Source organism: Ambystoma mexicanum, chromosome 13 (assembly GCF_040938575.1).
Source record: "Ambystoma mexicanum isolate Mex_15411 chromosome 13, UKY_AmexF1_1, whole genome shotgun sequence".
Lineage (NCBI taxonomy): Eukaryota > Metazoa > Chordata > Amphibia > Caudata > Ambystomatidae > Ambystoma > Ambystoma mexicanum.
In genome coordinates, this window is record NC_090938.1 from 494,250,122 (window position 1) to 494,271,131 (window position 21,010).

A 21,010-nucleotide genomic window follows, 5' to 3' on the forward strand; every position below is an offset into this window, starting at 1 on the left:
CCTCTGTGTCTCTCTCCTCTCTCTCCTCTGTGTCTCTCTCCTCTCTCTCCTCTCTCTCCTCTCTCTCTCTCTCTCTCTCTCTCTCTCTCTCTCTCTCTCTCACTCTCTCTCTCTCTCTCTCCCATCTCTCCGCAGCCTCTCTCTCTTACTATCTTTCCTTTCCCCCTCTCTCTCCTCTCTCTCCTCTGTGTCTCTCTCTCTCCTCTCTCTCTCTCTCTGTGTCTCTCTCTCCCTCTGTGTCTCTCTCTCTCTCTCTCTCTGTCTCTCTCCTCTCTCTCCTCTTCTCTCGTCTCTCTCTCTCTCTCTCTCTGTCTCTCTCCCTCTGTCTCTCTCCTCTCTCTCCTCTCTCTCCTCTGTGTCTCGCACCTCTCTTTCTTTCCCCCTCTCTCTCCTCTCCTCTGTGTCTCAAGGGGACGTTTTTTGATAAAATGTGATGCAATTTATTCATTTTGAAGAATATTTATTCAGCAACAATGGTCAAAACTATTAGCCGAAGAGTGAAGTAATTCCTCAAACTGGCCCATACTGGCCAAAATAGTGGTCCACTTTGAACAAAAAAAACGGACCCACACCAGCATTTGGGGTTTTTGGTTCGGCCATGGGCATACTGACCTATAGGCCAGTTCAGACCTGCTCCTCCCTCACTCCCTCTCTTTCTCCTCTCTATCCTCTTGCACTGAGCTGTGTCGTGACACCATGTTCTCTAAGTTCTAGTGTAAAAGCATGGCACACCTACCACATGAGTTTCACCAGGACAAGGGTGCAGATAAAGGAAACGAGGCACATTGAGAGGTTGTAATTTGCCCACGATCACACTATCGTCAAGCAGGGATTGGGACCCGCGCCGAGTGTTTAAGTGGCCCCATGTCTGACATAATTAGCTCATCCAGTCCAGGTTTTGACTCTTGCATTGTGGTGCTTGTGGTTTTAGCCTTTCCATACAACATGCAGGATAAGCCCCAGCTTGAAAACGAATTCACAGAAGTGGGAAAGCTGCTAGAATCCGACATGGCACCGTTTGAGGCGCCAGCTCATATCTGCTCACATTCAGGCTGCACCAGCGAGAGCCAGGAACACAGCCTGTAGACCACATATCCCCCTGAGACGAGGCTGTAGAACAGCATGTTGCTGATGCTAAGTGTGATCTTGGGTACATATACTCGTTATGGTTTATAGTTAAACATGCGTGCTTGGTTTCACCTCATACAGACATGTAGAGCAGCAGACGCACCAGAGGTAGCAGTGAGGGATTTTCAGACGGGAGGGGGTACATTGTTGAGGTTATCTTGATAACAGTAATTATTCCATTAGAATTTAGTTGTTCTGTGAATGTGCATACCGTTTAATGATCATATGTATATATATATATATATATATATATATATATATATATATATATATATATATATATATATATATATATATGTGTATCCAATACATAATTCTCCTGGGAGGTCCGTGCATTGGTGACCAGAGCATGTAAACTGAGACCCCCACTGCGCAGGGAAAGGTGGACAGGAAACATTATCTCCAGATGCCAAAGGAGTGAGCGATATCCCAGTCATGTTATTCCCGCACACATCTTGAAGGCATCGAATGCTGTGTGAAAGTTTCAAAGTTATCCACTTTGTAATGTTAGGGTCAGTGTTGTGAAAAATGAAATGAACACCAACCAGTCATTAAAACTTGTAGCCCTTGATCACAGGCCTATTTGTGAAGCATAGAGATCTGTGGCTGTTCCTTTGTTCCCCAAAGCCCCCTTTGATGTCATGCAGAGCAGGCTGGAACTGTCACTTGTGCTATTTGTCACTTCCCCCCATTTTTAAAGAGGTATTTCAAGAGTCCACAATAGGAGGGTACCCCACTGTCCTCCAGAATGTCCATCTTTTAATGGTAATCTTCTAGCAGAATATCATTTATGTGCTTAGTCTTGGCTTTCATAATGTGCTTTGCTTAGTAAGACAGGAGTCACTTAATCATGAATACAAGATATACTACAAGGGATCATTAGAAAGAAACATTGTGGAATTTTCAAAAGGGCCCTATTTTCAATGTAACTACAATGAAATAATATCCCTTTCTAATAGCTGCTTTTACACAAAAGCATAGCACCCCTCCTTCAAGAGTTAACTGCCTTTCTCTCTCCCCCCCTCTCTCTCTCTCACACACACACAGACACACACACACGCACCCCCCACCCCCACACACTTTTAAAAGGTGTTGGAAAAGAGGTCCAGGCAGATTAAACGATTCGCCCAAGATTACTCAATTTGGATTAATTTCGAGGAGCCAGGACTAGGATTCAGAGCTTCTTGCTCCAGAGTGGAAATACAAGTGCATCACCAGCCCTGCCGAAACCTTTCAGTATAACTCAGGGACCTCTGGAAGCACACCCAAGCATTTCCCAATTACTCAGCCCATGCCTTTGCAAATTATTTATTTATTTACTTGAATTTATTCAGCGCGTAACGGCCTTGAGGCATGGTGGCGCTGTTACAGAAGGCTTTACTTAAAACACATGGCACAGTAAGAGAAACAATAAGGCAGCATTAAGGCAGTAATACAGCCAGGGAGTAGTAGTACATACAGTTACAGAAGTAAGGGTAAAGACAGGACAGGTTCAACAGTTACATGGGAAGCTGCCAGTTCTTACGTACAAGCGAGGAGAGCTAGTTAAAGAGCTGCAAAGGGTACATATTTTAATTTCATGTTAATTTAAAATACAGAGGGCTCAATTCATGGCATTTTTGCACGGTTCAAAGTGACTTTGCACTCATGAAAAGTGACTTTGTACTGCCGACATAAACCCTGATTCATGGAACTGTGCAAAGTGTATTTTTGCAGTGCAAAGTCATTTTGTGCTGCAAAAATACACTTTGCACAGTTCCATGAATCATGGTTTGTGTCGGCAGTGCACAGACACTTTTCAGCAGTGCAGTCACTTTTCAGCAGCGCACGGTCACTTTTCAGCAGTGCACGGTCACTTTTCAGCAGTGCACCGTCACTTTTCAGCAGTGCACCGTCACTTTGAACCGTCGGGCCGTAAGTGGTAGTGTTGCATGAATATACACATAAGGTAAATGAGTCATGAAATTGTGTGCGTGTAAAGCGGGGATTTGCGTGTCATTCTGCCCGCAAATCCCCATTCGCCAAACAGGGATTTATTTGCGCGCAGAATGGCACGCAAATCCCCGATGTACACGCAAATAATCCCATGATGCACCAGGCGGATTCAACGCAAATGTGCTGCAACAGCAGGAGGTGGGGGCTTACATACCAATGAAGTTCAATTGGAGATTTAAAAAAAAAGAATTATAATACAACAACAAAAACACTGCATCGAACAATACGAGAGCTAACATGTTTACATGTGTAGCAAACTATTCTGGGAGCCTAGAAAGGATCCGCTTATGCCACAATTCTATCCTTGCTCCAACCTTTTGGGGGTGCATTGCTGCCACCGTAGTTTACGTAGTTTTATCTTGGGGGTGGACACACGGTTTGGGGGCGTTGTTTGTGCAACCAAAGGGTGAGAGTGCCGCAAGCCTACTAAGACTGCAGGGGAGTGTTCACCAATCAGTAGGTGGACACAGAATAAAAGTGGCCTCCCCTTTTATTCGACACGCGATGTAAATGAAGAGTATACAGCCTCGTCTGACGAGGACAGGGATCCGGATCGCGTCATCAGAGGGGGTGATTGGGAGCCCACTTAAATAATGTAAAAGAACGCGCAGTTTTACACTTTGAAGAGGCCGGCGAGAAGGCAGCTCGAGCCGCGGTGATTACGCGGCACTTTGAAGATTTTCAGCCATTTCTTTGCGCAGTGCTTCACTCTATTAGAGTTGCCTTCCAAGGCTAACATTTCCGACGGCATCAAAGAGGTGCCCGAATGGCGAGAACTTAGAATAAAATTGGCTTGAATTACCACACGACCGTGATGTTAGACCAGACCTGGCACACGGCGAAACCAGCGGAAGGTTCAGTGACTCCTCACTGCACCCAGAACCCGCAGCCACACCAGGGAGTGCAAGGCAAGGCATACGCCTACCTACCTATCTACCTACCCACCTGTGCATGTATCCACCTGTCTATCTGTCAACCCCTCTGTAGATAGCCATCTATCGATTTATCCATCTAGCTATGTATCTACCCACAGCTCTATCTATCTATCTATCTATCTATCTATCTATCTATCTATCTATCTATCTATCTATCTATCTATCTATCTATCTATTGACCTATCAATCTATCCATCTGGCTACCTTTGTCTCTAGCCACCTGTCTGTCTATCTGTCTGTCTATCTATCGCTTTACCCATCTAACCATCCCCCTTTCTCTCGATCCACCTGTCTATCTATCTACATATCTGTCTACCTGTCTTTCTGTCTATCTATCCATCTACCTATCTACGGATCCTCTATCTATCTATCTATCTATCTATCTATCTATCTATCTATTGATCTGCCAACCTATCCATCTGGCTACCTTTGTCTCTAGCCGCCTGTCTGTCTGTCTGTCTGTCTGTCTGTCTGTCTGTCTGTCTGTCTATCTGTCTATCTATCTATCTATCTATCTATCTATCTATCTATCTATCTATCTATCGCTTTACCCATCTAACCATCCCCCTTTCTCTCAATCCACCTGTCTATCTATCTACATATCTGTCTACCTGTCTTTCTGTCTATCTATCCATCTACCTATCTACGGATCCTCTATCTATCTATCTATCTATCTATCTATCTATCTATCTATCTATCTATCTATCTATCTCTCTGTCTATATCTCTCATCTCCCCATAGTTACCTATCCTAAGCGTATATTTATATATATCACCGAAACCCACAGCCCCAAGGAAGTTGTATTCTTGGATGTCACGGTCCAAATTGATGAGTGGAAAATAAAGACCAAAATGTTCCAGAAACCAACAGGAGTAAATGCCCCATTACATGCAAATAGTGCCCACTGCCAAAATTTGATTTGGAGTATTCCTTATGGCGAGTTTATCCGTCTCCGAAGAAACTGTTCGGAACTCAGTGCCTACGACGAAGAGAGCAAAATCACCGCCTGGGGCTTTCAAAAACAATGTTATCCAAAACAAGTGATCCAGACAGCCTATTTAAAGGCACGTCAGTGCGAGAGGTCTACATTATTACTGGACCACACTAATAGGACACTGAACAGTGATAAAGAACCAACTACTCATCTGATTTTGACGTATGCACAATCTGCCAAATACATCAAAGGCATCATACGCAAACACTGGAATACATTGGTAGTGGACCCGGACCTGAGACAATCATTGGGTGAATATCCTAATTTTGCCTTTCGGAAATGTCCACCAATCAAAGACAAATTAGTAAGCAGCTTCATGCAACCGGACATTATTTCCCATCAGTCTACTTGGTTAAGTTGTAGGAAGGATGGCTTTTACAAATGCAGAAAATGCAAGATATGTGAATTTGCGGAAGAGTGCAGCACATACTTACATCCTATACTCAAGAGAACAATTGCCATCAAGGACAGGATAACCTGCGACTAAGGGTATATAGTGTATGCACTCAAATGCACCTGTAGCAAATGGTACATAGGCAGTACCAAGTGCAAATTAAAGATACGGATACAGCAACATATCAGAGCCATCAAAAATCAAGACTACACAAACCCCATTGCTAAACATTTTTAGGAGAAACATGATGGGAAATTATGTGACTTTTCATTCATTGGGCTACAGCAGGTAAAGATTGGACCCAGGGGAGGTGACAGAGAGAAATTACCGAGACAACGAGAGACCAGAGTCATTATCGATTTCGAGAGCAAGTTTCCATTGGGACATAACATCGATGAGGAACTTGATACCTTTTTGGGTGAATAATATCTATAGTTGTTGTATCGCCCACCTATTGTCATTACTAAATCAGGATAATGATCGTTCGCTGAGGATTTGTTACCCTTTCCCTCAGTATTCCCTTATTTCAGAGAATTTTATTTCTACCGGATGGAGATCACCGGTTAGATGGGTTTTTAATCATGTATAGACACAGATTTTGTAATCCTTATATACAGTTATATGTCATTTTTTATGCCTGATCACAACAATGTTTTTTTAATGTTTACATTCAGTCCAGGGCAGATTAAATGCCGCCATTTATTCTTCTAGCACTAGTCACTTTGGAAAAATATGTTGATGGCCTAGGTTTGTAGTCACCCGTGGCAATACAATGCCGTGGTCTAAATTGTTATTGAACAAGAATATACTTTGAAATGAGGCACTATGCTTCACATGTGATAGACCCAGTGTTATGCGTCAAGGTTCGCGTAACACAATTTGAACACACGAGCCACTAGTGTAGTTTCATGATCATGGTCTGAATTCGATCCAACAGGTGTAAAAATCTAGCACTTTGAAATTGTATTCTATATATTGTATTCATATAATAATAATATGTGCACACCTTTAAATTATCGACTAATGATGAGTGGAACTACTTTATCTGAATGTTATGGGCAGCGAGAGATCCACTCCAAAATGGCGGACGGTGTGATCAGGCATTTGGTATTGAAAGAAAAGGTATAGTCCTACCTCTATGGCTACTGCTATTCAAAGGGGAAGGATTTAAATTCTGTGTCTTGCAAAATCGAATTCATGTGAACAAGCTACAAGTCGTAGCGAAACGCATCATCGTCGGAGGTTTACCTTTGTGTTGCTGGGCGAGGGCAGGAGGTTTCCACATGGAATTTTTTAAAATTTTGTCTTCAATAAAGAAGACATTTTTAATCGAACTTTGGAATAGCTGGCTCTTTGAGAACGTTGGAATCAACTTTGAGACTATATTGTACGACACTCCGGGGGTGCGGCTCAAGACTGTGCCGGTCCACGGTACAGAAAATGGTGATATAATATATATATATACATATATATACTTTATAGTGCCGCGTTTGCTATTATATAACTATAATAACTATAATAAGTTAAGGTCAGTATCAAGTTCCATAGGAAACCCAAAAATTGAATTGCTAATATCTTTTGACTTGCATGACAGATTTGGTGGATATTTTGCAAACAAATAGTTTGTCAATGCCCCCTAAACTCCCCCCCCCCCCCCCGATTGGAGATTTAGGGAAAGATTCATTAAAAAATGCTGTTTTCAACTTACTCCCATTAAAAAGTCAACATTTCTGTGCAGCACAGGACAAAAAACTCTGGACGGAATTTGATCAAATAAGAAACAATTTGGGCATGAAGTGTTCACTCAATTTGCGGGAGGGGTCTAGGGTTATTCCATCAAGTAGTTTTAAAATGGGGTGCCCCTTTCTCTTAAAATTATAACTATATATCCCACGGTGATTTGCAGCGGAGAGGCTGACATGCCTTTCCGAAATGACAAAGCAGCAGTTTTCCCCCACAATTCTATTGCTAATAACTTTTGACCTGCTGGATGAATTTGGATGAAATTTTCCAAACAGAAAGTAGAGAGCAATACATTAAAACATGAAAAAGTTATTAAGAAAACAAAATGGTACATTTTTAAACCTATTAATTTTCCCACAGACAAAAGGTGCAATATTTGAATAGCCGTATCGAGAATACCCCTGGGCAGATTTGGGCCAAATGAGAAACACCTTGGGCACAAAGCATTGCCTTAATTTCCATGAGTGGCTCGGGCACATCCTTCCAGGAGTTTTAAAAATATTTGACATAGAAGGGGTGCCCCTGCTCCTTAAAAGCTTTTCTTCACTTCAAGCCGAAAGAAGTGCCACAGGGCCTGAACATCGCCGAGAATCACCATCTCGTGCTGCAGGAACAGCACGTGACTCCAGCTGAGTTAAGCCCAAATGGGATTCATCTTGCAATTTACATCAAAATTCGATTTTTGAGCAACAAGCCCACTGCTCTCATTAAATTTTGCTGGAAGTTCCCCTGGATATGTTCTTGTGATATCGCTGACGATGGCTTTTACTTTAATTGTGCTTAACCTCATCACAGCCAGTTGGGTTGTTTGCTTTTACCCACTTCGATCCTCTTCCAACATGGCCGCCTCCTCCACGAGTTGAGGAGTGCTTGCACTACCACCCCAGCTTGCCTCACTTATTGCTCACCATCACCTCTAAACAGCGAAGCAGGATGCCAGCAGGTGAAAGCCAGCCCCTCATCCAAGGCGCACTCCTAAGGCCCTTTTCTGGACCTGTCCGGAGCTGGAGGGAGCTCCTACTGCCAATGCTCCTGCAATGTTTTTCCCCCTGTCAACGCGGCTTCATATACAGACTCACTGTTACCCCTGTGTCTTAGGACCATGTCTATTTCGCTCTTACAGTTCACCAGTTAGCACCCCAGATCACCCTGCCCTGGATTCAGCCACCTACCTGAATGCCTGCTGAATTTCTTTTTCCTTCCCCTCGAGCCTAACTACAACCTGCAACTTCCTACCCCTTGATATGCTCACCTGTCTTACATTCTCACCTTACTCACTCTCCTGCTTTCAATGCCCAACTCATAATTCCTTCAAGTGTGTCTTTAAATCCTTGGCAAAATCGAATTTAGGTGTGCTTTCATACCTATGCATCCTCGATTTATTACTGCATCTGTGCTTTTTGGCAAAATCGCATTTAGGTGTGCTTTCATACCTTTGCACCCTGCATTGTGTACTGTAGCTGTGCTTTTTGGCAAAATCTAATTTGCATTCATACTTTTGCACCCTCGATTTTCTACTACATCTGTGATTTTTGACAAAATCGAATTTAGCTCTACTTTCATACGCACCCTCTATTACTGTACTGTATTCGTGCTTTTGGCAACTTTCAAATCTAGGTGTGCACTGCATCCTTCATTTTGTGCTGTAGTTGTGCCTTTTGGGGAAATTCGAATTTAGGTTTGCTTATATATCTCTGCATCCCCATTATTTTACTGTATTCATGTTTTTTGGCAACATCAAATCTAGGTGTGTTTTTTAAATCACTGCATTCTCCATTTTGTGCTGTATTTGTGCCTTTTGGGGAAATTCAAACCCAGGAGAACTTTTCCATCTGTGCAGTCTTCCTTTGGGCACCTCCTCCTCTGTGCCTGCCTGGCACCTAGGTCACTTTGTGAGTTCCTGTGCACTGTGCAGCTCCCCTGTCTATCTCTCTCCCCCCTCTGCTTCCATGGCACTCTCCATCCCTCCCATCTATTCCAACTGCTATTCTATCACATATTCTACCTCTCTCATGAAGTCTGAAAGAAAAAAGCTGGACTCTAACCCATGCTTACCTATCGCTGACACTTGCGTCAATGCCACTTCCAGAAAGACTTTCATGGACATCCTATTCACTGTTCCCTCTCCTGATCTACGGACCCCCCTTTTGACACCCGCCCTTTCTCCTCCTCACCCATTAATGGTGGCACTAGGTTGGAAGTACTCCTTGCATACTTCTCATCCTCTAGGTGCGTCATTACTCTCTAGCACAATGGCACTATCATGGCCCAAGGTTCTCAACCTGCTCTTCTCCTTCTCGACTGGCGCCTGTCTTCTCTCATAAACGTCCTCCCTTCTCCTGCCACCCTTTCTTCCCATCCCCTCACTTCTCCACCCCCATCGGTGGGAGTACCACGCCCCTTTACACTCCCTCAGAAAACCTTCAATGCCTTCAGACATTTCTGTTATTGTAAATCATTTCTGGGAAATTATCACAGGAATAAGGAGTCAGAAAAAAAAGATTTAACATCTGCAGTGCCTACTGGGCAGGGGGTAATGTGTTCCGCACTCGCATTTCAATCAAGTCCACCTTAACTATGCGCCCCGTGTTGTGCAGTGCATGACCACAATAATGACATCACAGATGACATCACTGGTGACATCACTGATGGTGTCATTAATGACATCACTGATGAGATCAATAAGTACATCATATATGTCATTATTGATTATATAAGTTAGAATACTTTATTCACCTCTTTTGATACATATTTTATTTAATTACACTTAACAATAATAGCAACATTACATGGAACAGTACACTGATACAGAAGTGTCTATCATGTGATTATGCGTACAGCACTCATTTGCAGTACTTCTCAACGTATACATTTAAAAATAAAAATATGTAACATTATACAAATGGTTTGATTTTCTTGTATTAGTAAGCAATTATTTAGTGAAAACAACCTGAGTGTGTGTGACATTAAGGTGCGCTTTAATGCTAAATAAACCATGAAAGTCGACAGGTGCCAAAAGCTATGCCACCTTAACTATGATGCCCCCATTGTGTAGCCCCTAAGAACACTGATGACATCACAAATGGCATCACTGATGATATCACATATGACATCATGAGTGACATCACCGCTACAGCAGATGATGTGTGCAAGAAAGAGAGATACAACATTTAAAAAGCGTGTTTCTGCGTATAAGGGTGGATTCAGGTGCAACGCTTGCCTTGAGTTTGCATTTAAAATATAGGACATTTACAACCATAGTATTCTTACACATCAGAGTTACTCTGTATTGGCTGAGCAGTGTCTACGATGAGATACTCTAGCCCCTTTAGCCACAAGCAAAATGTTGTCCCATTCAAGTCTATCGAGAGTTCAAAAATGTTTGGACCCCGTTACAACTTTTCCCACCCTCAATGTAACAACACCAAACTTTGAAATATAATTGAGTCAGATCTATTTTGTTTTTGCAAAGATTTATGCAGATTCATCAAATGGCGCCAAAATGATAAACCGCCCAAAAACTACTCTTCACTGACACTGCTCCCCTCTACAACTTGGTCTTTCCTTGACAAAACCTCACCAACCTTTGTCAGATAATTCGAAGTCAGGTCTATGCCATTTTTTTTGCCAAGATTGTGCAGATTCATCAAGCAACGCCAAAGTTATAAGCCAACCAAAATATTTTCTTCTTCTACTCTGACCCATCTTAAACTTTACCCCCACCCTTATGAAACCACACCAGATGAAGAAAACATATTCAAGGTCAGGTCTATATCATTGTCACAAGGTTTTGTGTGGATTTGACAAACGGCACTAATGTAATAGGCTCTTTGCCGACTCTGTAATGTATGCTTGTATTCACTGAAAAACGGTTAGTTAGAAAACAGGTAAGCTGAACAACACATTGCAAAATAACCTCTTAAATTCACTGAGAACACCTTAGTTAAAGAGATGTTAAGGTGAAAATGTAACATTGTAAAATACTTGAAATTCGGGTGACAATTCAGACAAAGTCTCCTTAACTACTCGCCCCATGAGGCACAGTGTATGATCAAAATGATGATATCAGAGATTACATCACAGATGACATCACTGGTGACATCACTAATTGCATCATATATGACATCACTGATTACATCACTGATTGCATCAATGATGACATCAGACAGGAGAGCACTCATTATGAATGTTAAAATGTTTTTGGGTCACTCTCTTGGTACATATGTTATTTCAGTATATTTAATAACAGTACGAACAGACAGATAGACATGTATGATATAAGTACTTGTGGAACATTCGTTTGTAGTATTTTTTAAAGGATGCCATTTTAAACATAAATATGTTATATTTTAGAAATATCTTGAATTTCGTTTAATAGCCAGCAATTAAAATAGTCCATTCCAAAGAATGTACCTGATTGTGTCAAATGTACTTTAGATGTTTGTAATTTAATATAATGTGTATATACAGTAGTAACAACATGATAATATCAAAAGACAGAAATAGAAACATGTTGAATCCTGAGTGTTAGGAAAATGTTAATTGCTAAGACATAGATGTTCTATTGTGCTTATTATGAAAATAGTATTTAAACGTATTGTTTTCTAAATGGAAATTGTTAAAAAAACACATGCAAAACAAAGTACACGCACTTATGTATTGTGATATATTCTAATAATTCTAAGCATGGCTATTCTAAAAAAAAAGTATTAATACTAAATGAGTATATAGATATGTTCAAAAGTAATGAAGCTTAGAAATAGAAATTTTACTTTTAGACATGCAACTGAATTTATATTACTTTCAGTTATTTCTTTTCTAAATTAATTATGACTTTGTATTGCACTCTAACAGGTGACATGCCAAAGGAAATTAATCTTTACATACTATACTATGTTTTGTTGTACTAATTTTTGTATGTACTTCAAATTGTGGACCATACACCCAATTTAAAGAAATTACAGCAGAATTAAATGTACTTTGAAAATATGTATGCATATTGGATGTAAAAGAAAATGGTCCTGAGAGTTGAAAATGGAATTCATGTAATCAGTGCTTTTATCAGTCAAGTCATATATATTATGTCTGATATCATCAGTGATGTAATCAGTGATGTCATATACAATGTAATTAGTAATGTCACCAGTAATGCCACCATTGATGTCATCATTGTGGTCATACGCTGTGCAACAGGGGGCGAGTAGTTAAGGCGGCATTGCCTGAATTGTCTTCGGAATTCGAAGGGTTTTTCTACGCTACATTTTAAACTTAACGTCTCATTAACTAAGGGGTTTTCAGTGAATATATATACATTCATTCCTATCTCTCTAGCTCTGTCTGGCTATAGCTCTCATCTCCCCATAGCTACCTATCCCATCCATATATCAATCCATCCACCTATCGCTCTGGCTCTCTGTCTATTGTTAGCTCTCATTTCCCCACAGCTACCTATCCTGTCCATATATCTATCAACCTATCCCTCCCGCTTTATCTCTATCTCTCTGTCTATCTACATCTCTCATCTCCCACTAGCTACTTATCCTATCCATCTATCTCTCAATCTATCTCTCTAGCTCTCTGTCTAAAGCTCTCATCTCCCCATAGCTACCTATCCTGTCCGGTTTTGTAGATTTTTACTGACTATAAAGGTTTGCATGGGCAAAAAGTCAGAAAAATGCTACCACCAAAGGTTCGAACACCAAGCGTTTGCACCTTTGGTGGTAGAATTTTTTGTTTTGCCCATGCGAACCTATATGGTAAGAAAAATAAAAGAAAGAATGCGGGGCTGTGGGGTTGTCCCCCACAACACCCCGCTCACTATACTGTGGGGTATTATGAGCGGGGTGTTGTGGGGGACAACCCCGCAGCATTCCTGAAAAAAAAACTGTGGTGTCGGGGTGTCCCCCGCAACACCCCGCTCACTATACCATGCAGTATAGTGAGCGGGGGTTGTGGGGGAAACCCTACAGCCCCCGTAAAAGAAAAAAAAGAAAAGGACCCTGCAGCGCTAGTTCCGCATCACAGAAGTGAAAGGGAACTGGCGCCGCTGGTAACCAGCGTGAAGACAAGGTAAGTGGAGTTTGTTTATGTTGGGGGTGTGGGTGGGGGTGTGCTGAGGGTGTGGTGGGGGTGTGTAATGGGTGTGTTGTGGGTGTGGGTGTGGGTATGTAAGTGTGTTCGCATGAGAAAGGTGCAAACTTTTGGTAGTTCGCACCTTTCTCATGCGAGCCTTCCGGCAGCGGCAAAATCAGCCGCAGCCAGATCACTTATAATCTCCTGTCCATATATCTATCAACCTATCCATCCAGATGTGGGCCTAGCTCTCTGTCTACCTATCGCTCCCATCTCCCCAGAGCTAACTATCCTACCTGCATGTCTATCAAACTATCTCTCTGGCTCTGTGTCTACCCCTTTCTCGCATCTCCTCATAGCTACCTATCTTATCCATATGTCTATCAATCTATCTCTCATTCTATTGCTCTATATTTGTATGTCGAGCTACTGGTGTATTTCTATCTACCTTCAGATCTCTATATTCTATCTCTACATTGATATTCGTGTACATCGGTACATCAACCTCGGCAGACAGACCTATAGATCTATCTATATCTGTTCTGTATCTATCTAGCCACAAATTGATCTATTTTATTTTAATCTATCCCCGGTTATAGCCAGTGCTTTAAATGGAAAAAAGACGTGCAGGTACTCACCAAGCTACGAAGCCGGACATTACGGGCTAGCGCTTTCGGCGCTGGCCGTTTTGAAACGGCACCTTGGGTACTGGTCCCTTTTAGGCACACCCTGTTGTTTGCAGGCAATACCCAGTGAGATTAAATAATTTGCCATGGAACACACACCTTGGTAAAGCAGTCTATCTGAGAACCTTTCACACAAATTTGGTAGGTACCTGGAGCTGTGTGCGAGTTTCCAATAGAACACTTTCCATCACAACCCCAATTACTTAACCATTTACATCTTAGAATAGGCACCATAACAAAGAAACATCTTAAAAAGTAAGTTTCCAGCTTTCAAAAATCAATCCCTGCTCCATCAAAGGACACCAATGGAAACAGGTGAAGCCCACTTTCCGAAGCAGTGCTCCGAGCCTAGAGTGCTGACGGCACAGTAGCTGCATATTTGTCTCTCCTTTTGTTGTGCAGGGTGGCCCCTGAATGAGGCATTATGGTCACTGGGGGTGGCGGAGAGAGGAGGAGGAGGGAGTGCAGAAGCTTAGTCCTTAAAGTTGAGATAAAGTGAAACGAACCGCTTTAATTTTGACCTCGCTTAAAAAATAAGAAGTGCGGGTACTGAGGGCCGGGTAGGACTGGCCCATTTAAAGCACTGGTTACAGCGCTATCGCTGCATCTGTCGTTCTAACCACACGCACGGCTCGATCTACACGTGTCTGTGCGTCCATCCTCCATCCATTCGATCCGTCGCACTCTCTGTGTTTCTCTATCCATCCGTACATGCAGCCACCCACCATCCCCTTCTCACTGCCGCCCTCTCTCCCTGCAGCAGTCCTGGTTTCTCTGCCCTTAGTTTTGCACGCAGTCCGAGGCTCTGGCACTGCCTCCATGCGCTTGAACGGAAGTCCTGGTGGGGAGGCAAGATGCGCCCGTCGCCTCCTCGGTGGAAGGAAGCAGTGCACGCAGGCAATAGGACTAAACGCCGCTGTGCCAGTTTGCTAAAAAAGAATATTACTGACTGGGTCATATTAACACTTGTTCTTCATAGCGCTACGAAGCGCTCCATTAAAACACGTGTGCGTGCGGTATGCTTGAAAGATACGCTAGGTCGTGAGATACGATGAACCCTGGGGTGTTCTGACAGGCATGTAAGCAAATAAGAACCTTTGAATACCGACAAAGTAAAGGGCAAAGTCAAAACCTGCACAAGTCCTCATGTAAGAGATGTCAATGTGGGGAAAGTTAGAACAAGTAATACCTCAAGCCAATGAAGGAGAAGCCCAGTGAAGTAATACAACAGTGCTAGATTAAAAGACAGTTAAATGAAGATGTCCTGGTGAAAGAAGTGCATCAGGCAGTGAGCATTTGATCTGGGGAGAGATACCTGGTGGAGAAGTATATCAGAGGATCTATAAGACCCCATAAAGGGATTCCTGGAAGGGGAGTATACCAGGTAATCCACTCAAAGCATATGGAAGTATAAGACACGGTGGCTAGATAACTGACAGGGGAGTATACAAGGGTATCTAGAAAGCTGATAAAAGAAAACCCTGTCAATCAGAATATAAGGCATTCTGAAGGTAATTAAGAACTTCAAATCGTAGGAGATGCCTGGCAGGAGAGTACACCAGGCGATCTAATGAGCCTACTAAGGATTCCTGGCAGGGGAGTATACCAGGAGGTCCACTAAAGTTATAAAAAGAAACTTACTTACTTTGCAAAACACATGGTAGAAAAGTATACCAGAGACTTTAGTAAAGATGCCATTTGTAGTTATGAAGTTGAAAAAAAGACCTTTATTTTATGTTGAGCTCTAAACACTTGGCAAAGGGGTATACTCAGAAACCTGACGCACTCACAGAAGGATTTCTGATGTACAAGTGCATCAGGTGATCCAGTGAGATACTCAAAGAAGCTAAATAGAATCTTATATGGAACATCTTATTTGAACAAGATCCTTTTTTGTGAAATCATTGGGGAGAAAGTCTAGGAAGAGCTGAATTGTATAAGACATATAATTTGCACAGGAAATGACTGAGTCTAGCATAAAGACCCAAAGGAATTGTTGTTTGAAAGACAAACCTTTGTCATGCTTGAGATGCTGTTGCTTGAAAGAGACATTTCTGCCATCCTTGAGGAACTCTTGTTTGGAAAGGACGCTTTTACCATTTTACCTGAAATATCCGGGGGAAGGGATCCACCCTTTGGATCTGGGGGTTTCTCCTTGGAAAATAGTATTTCTGTTGGATTTATGGACTTGCTTTAATTGTGAACACTTTTTGGGCAAACATTAGCCAGAAACATTTTCCTTACACTTTTAGTTGTTTCCTTTTAGTGTGAGGGTCAGATTAGTTTGTTTTGGACACAAGGACAGTTTATATCATTTTGACAACTTGACACAGACTGATCTTTACTTTTAGTTTCCTAGGTAGGGAAACTCTCTTTAGATAGGGACAGAGAGGCATTTATCCAACCCTTTTATTTTAATAAAGATGTCAGTTAATGAAAATATTACAACTTTGTGTCTGCCTCTCATTTCTGACCCCTCACAGGGGCCAGTCTGACCCGTGCTGGTGACATTTTCCAGGGACAGGGCACATAGCAGGACAAGTCCTAAGATTGCACAATACAGAATACTTTGATCATTTAATACCGCCTTGTGCCGCTGCTAGTTTTGAACAATTTCCCACCATTTGCCACAAGCGTCTGGTAAATTAAAACTGCCCACCCTATGTAAAGAGTTATTTGGACAAAGTAGCAAACAGCGAATCACAAGTGTAGGCCGGTTTTTTGTGCCTGCACCATTCCCATTTGTATGCAGTACGACCCCAACTGCTAATTAGCTGCAGCCAAAACGAAACCCCTCAAAACATGAATCGAAAAGGGTTGTGTAGTTCTGTACCACTCATACAGGCTCAGCCTGGCACCTGTGGGGGGTGAGCAAGAGCACCTGGAGGTGGTTCAGTGGACCGTTGGCACTATAAGTAAATAATACTGTGCCACCTGTTCTCTTGGTACTAGGTCAAAAAGTATTTTTCATTTACCTGAAAATCAGAAAGACCGATTTAGAAAGACCGCTCTGAGAACACTCAGAGCGGTCTTTTTAAATCTTAACTGTCACGCCCTGCCGCACACGAGTGTATGCAAGGGCTGACAGGCAGTCTGAGATGGGCAGGGGAAGAAGGGTTACAGGTAAGTGTGCGTTTGCGTGAGTGTGTGCATGAAAGGGGACAGTGTTTGTGGTGGGGAGGGGGCTGGGGGAAGGAGCGTGTCTGCGTGTGTGTGTTTCTGAGTGTTTTTGTATGTAAGTGTGTGCTCGGGAAAAGGTGTGTCTGAGTATGAGGCAGGGTTGGGGTGGGGCAGAGGTTGGAGAGGGTTCAGGGGTGAAACACCCCTATTTCAAAAGACTGAGGCATAAGAATTCAAGTATTTCGTATATTAAAGGCCGCCCAAAATCTGCTGAAAAAAATGGGTAATTAAATGGTGCAGCCTTTAATATTCTAGGTAATGACATAACTGTTTTCTCTGAGCCCTACACACTGCACAGCGCAGTTCCAAGACTGGTTGTGCAGCACCATTGAAAAACCTCAGCAAATGTAGAAAACTTGAATTTGACATTTGAGGAAAATCACTACATTTAATGAATATACAAAAATTAGTATTGTAACGGTAGGGGGAACTCCTCTATATAAGGACGTGAGGTCTGAACATACTATGTAACATGAAGTGTCCTAATAGGTTAATTCCTTGTGCACAAAGGTGTGCATTCATTTGCTGACCAACATTCACAGTAAATGTCTATTGATTATCAACCTTTCCAGGAACAACAACTTGCATAGTGATTTAGACTTTCTTAGATGGGGTTTATAATTTGCCCACTTCTTTCATTTTTTTTATTTTATATTTTTCATTTTCCAAATATGAGAGTAATAATTTTTCTCAACATCTTTCGACATATAGTGACAGATACCAGGATCAAGACCGTACAAATAACGAACACGCCCCATCAAGCGCTAAGTAAACCCTATTCACACAAGCAATCATGCTATCTGCCTGACTTCAAAGGACAACAAACTTACCACTACCCTTCAACCGCTGCAAAGCACAAAGCGCAATGAAAGCCAGAGCATAAAAAGCACTAAGCAACTGCAATGAATAGACGATTGCCACAATGCTGGATTGGTAGCTCTGATATTACTACATGGAAGGAGGAGGAGGGCTAGACTCTTCCATCCACAAACAACACTATTTGGGATGCCTTAGGAGGAGGTATATATGAGATATTGCTTCCCTCGCAGTGTTATCCTATACTTGGTCAGGGATTGGGGGAATGACCTGGTATCATCCACTATATGCTCACAGGCTGTGACACCTCAGGCCAAAGTGTTATCGCCCTACACTGCTTGGCCACTGGATCATTCCAGCATACTTCCTCTTTGCTTCTGCTTTCTCTCTTCCTCTCCCCTGCTGAACTTCTGGCTGAAACTGCACTGGTTACCTGGCCACCCTCTGATCTTGGATCCAGGTCCCCTTCTCCCGCCAGTTGCACACCTGCACTGCCTCCCTGACAACCCCCGCACTTGGGGACTGTTTTCTGTATCCCTACAGCCCCCCACCAGCACTTGACACCTGATGTCTGCACTTACCCTTTGCACTTGCCACCAGCTGGCCGAACTTCTCTTATTGTTTTATTTATTCTATTTACTCCATGTGCACTGTCCCCACCCTCCCACCCCGCACTTTTTCCCTTCCCTGCACTTGAGCGGTCTGAATGACACCTGGCCTAGTACGATCGTTATCTCTGTCTTCCCTCTGTTCCCCCTCCCTGCTGCATAGCGCCTTGAAACACTTGTGTATAGTCACTTTATAAATGCCACCTCGTATCATATACCAGCCATCATCTGGGGCATATCACAGCACACACAATCAAGGTGCCTCCATCAGGTCTTGTGCTGTATCTTAGCAAGAGTGCATAGGCACATTGACCTGCCACACACACTGCAGGCAAGGCAGAGAGTGTGCCAGCAATTCAGTTCTATGCATTTGCACACATTCACCGGGTCCTGGGAGCCAATGACTGCACCCATGTAGTGCTGCAATCCACCCCTCCCCCACCCCCCCGAGAGACGTAGCACATCTATCATAACAGGAAACATTGGTAATCCATCAATGTGCAGGTGATTTGTGATGCCAAGGGACACATCATGCATGTCAATGCCAAATTCTCAGGATGCACGAATGACAGTTACATCTTGCGCCATTCACCCATTTGCCAGCCCATGGCATCGGGAACATTTGGCAACAGCTGGCTTGTGGGTGAACATCAACTATCAAAACAACACACAAGCAGTTGCATGACACAAAGAAACACAAGAAACAATACATGCGATAAATAACCATACACTGCTTTGCAGGGGACAGTGCCTACCCGCTCAAACCTGTTGACACAGATCCAAAATCCAGCCACCCCAGGTGAGGTGGGCTTCAACTCAGCACACATAGCCACTAGGGGCATTGTGGAGCGCACATTCACAGTGCAGCTGGTGTATTGATAGATGAACCCCTTGTAGAATGCAAAGTCATTCTGGCATGCTGTGTGCTGCATAATATTGCCGCACGTCGTGGCATAGCAGTCGATATGCAGGAGGCCTTCCGCCCTCATCTACTGGCACCACCCATTCCCTTAGCAGGACAAAGGGCACACGGACCGGACACACACAACCAGCTAGTACAAACCTACTTCACATGAATTACAAACCCGTGGAGCACATATAGTAAAGACACATCCCTGATGGCCTTCAATGATGCAACAAAACTCTGAGAATGGCTCTCTTGGATTGCCAAAATCAAAGTACACTGCAACCTCTTGATATCCTTGACATAAATTGCACAAACCACAGCCACACTCATGTCAAGTTGGAAACAAATGGTCCATGGCACATGGCCAAAAATCCAGACATAGCAGAGCCACTCCTTGGGATAATGGTCCTATAACATGTGTTTCCCTGAGTCCCATGACTCAAGTGCAGCAAACAGGTCTCACCTGACTGCCATCTTCATGCTGGGTCCCTCCGCAGAATTACTACTTGTCCTGCTCACCACCACTCACCACGTCCATTTACGTGCTTCTGCAGTGGGGAAAAGCAACAGTTTCCTACTCCCTTTCCTCATGCATTTCTCTGATACCTTCAACATGTCCCTTGTCCCATCATGAAGATGCACACAAAATCTCCCAGACAGCTCCCAGAACAAATCACTGTATACACAAGAATAAACAAAATGGTGCACCGTTACACACCCCTCACTATCAACAGTCCCTGATCATATCAATGGGAACACAGTTGCAACATGACACATGACACATGGCTTCATGTCATTTTACAGACGGTCGTTTTTTTGATGGCTTTTTTCCTGACAAAAATCCATCAAAAAAACGAATTGAAATAATTTTTTTACATTTGGGCCCCCCAAACTCCATTTCCCTGTGCTGTTAACCCCACCCAACCCCTTCCACACCCATTTTAGAACCTTAACCGCCCATATATATTTCAAGGAATTGTTTCAATGGATTTTTGTCTGTAAGAAAATCCATCACAAAAACCGCTGTCGCCAAAAGGATGTTGCACCAACACATTAGAAAGGCAATTAGGCCCTCGACCCCCTTTCCTCACCCGCAAAGCAGTGCATACTTCCCACATCATCCTCATGCATACTTGCCATCTGGATCATCCACATGCGTGGATTGTGGGAGTCAGGTGTTTTGCATGCTCGTGCATCATGTACAGGGGTGGACTGGGAACCAAAAGAGGACCTGGAAATGATTCACAGAGTGGACCCGTATCACACTCCCACAACAAGCCCAACCCTTTCCCTATGAAAAATGTGGAAATACCACACAAAAGAGGCCCGGGTGCAGAGGCCTACCGTCAAATTACAAGACTGCCCTCTAGGCCAGCCCGACTCTGAATGGAGTGGCTACTTAAAATGACACATGAGCCCTCACCAAAAACATGTGCAGAGGAACATCCTGAGGAGACAGACAACTGTCAGCATTTCCTGGATGTGCAACCAGTCCCACAAAGCACTAGCATAGCTGATCAAGGCAGCATTTACATACAGTTATGTAGGACAA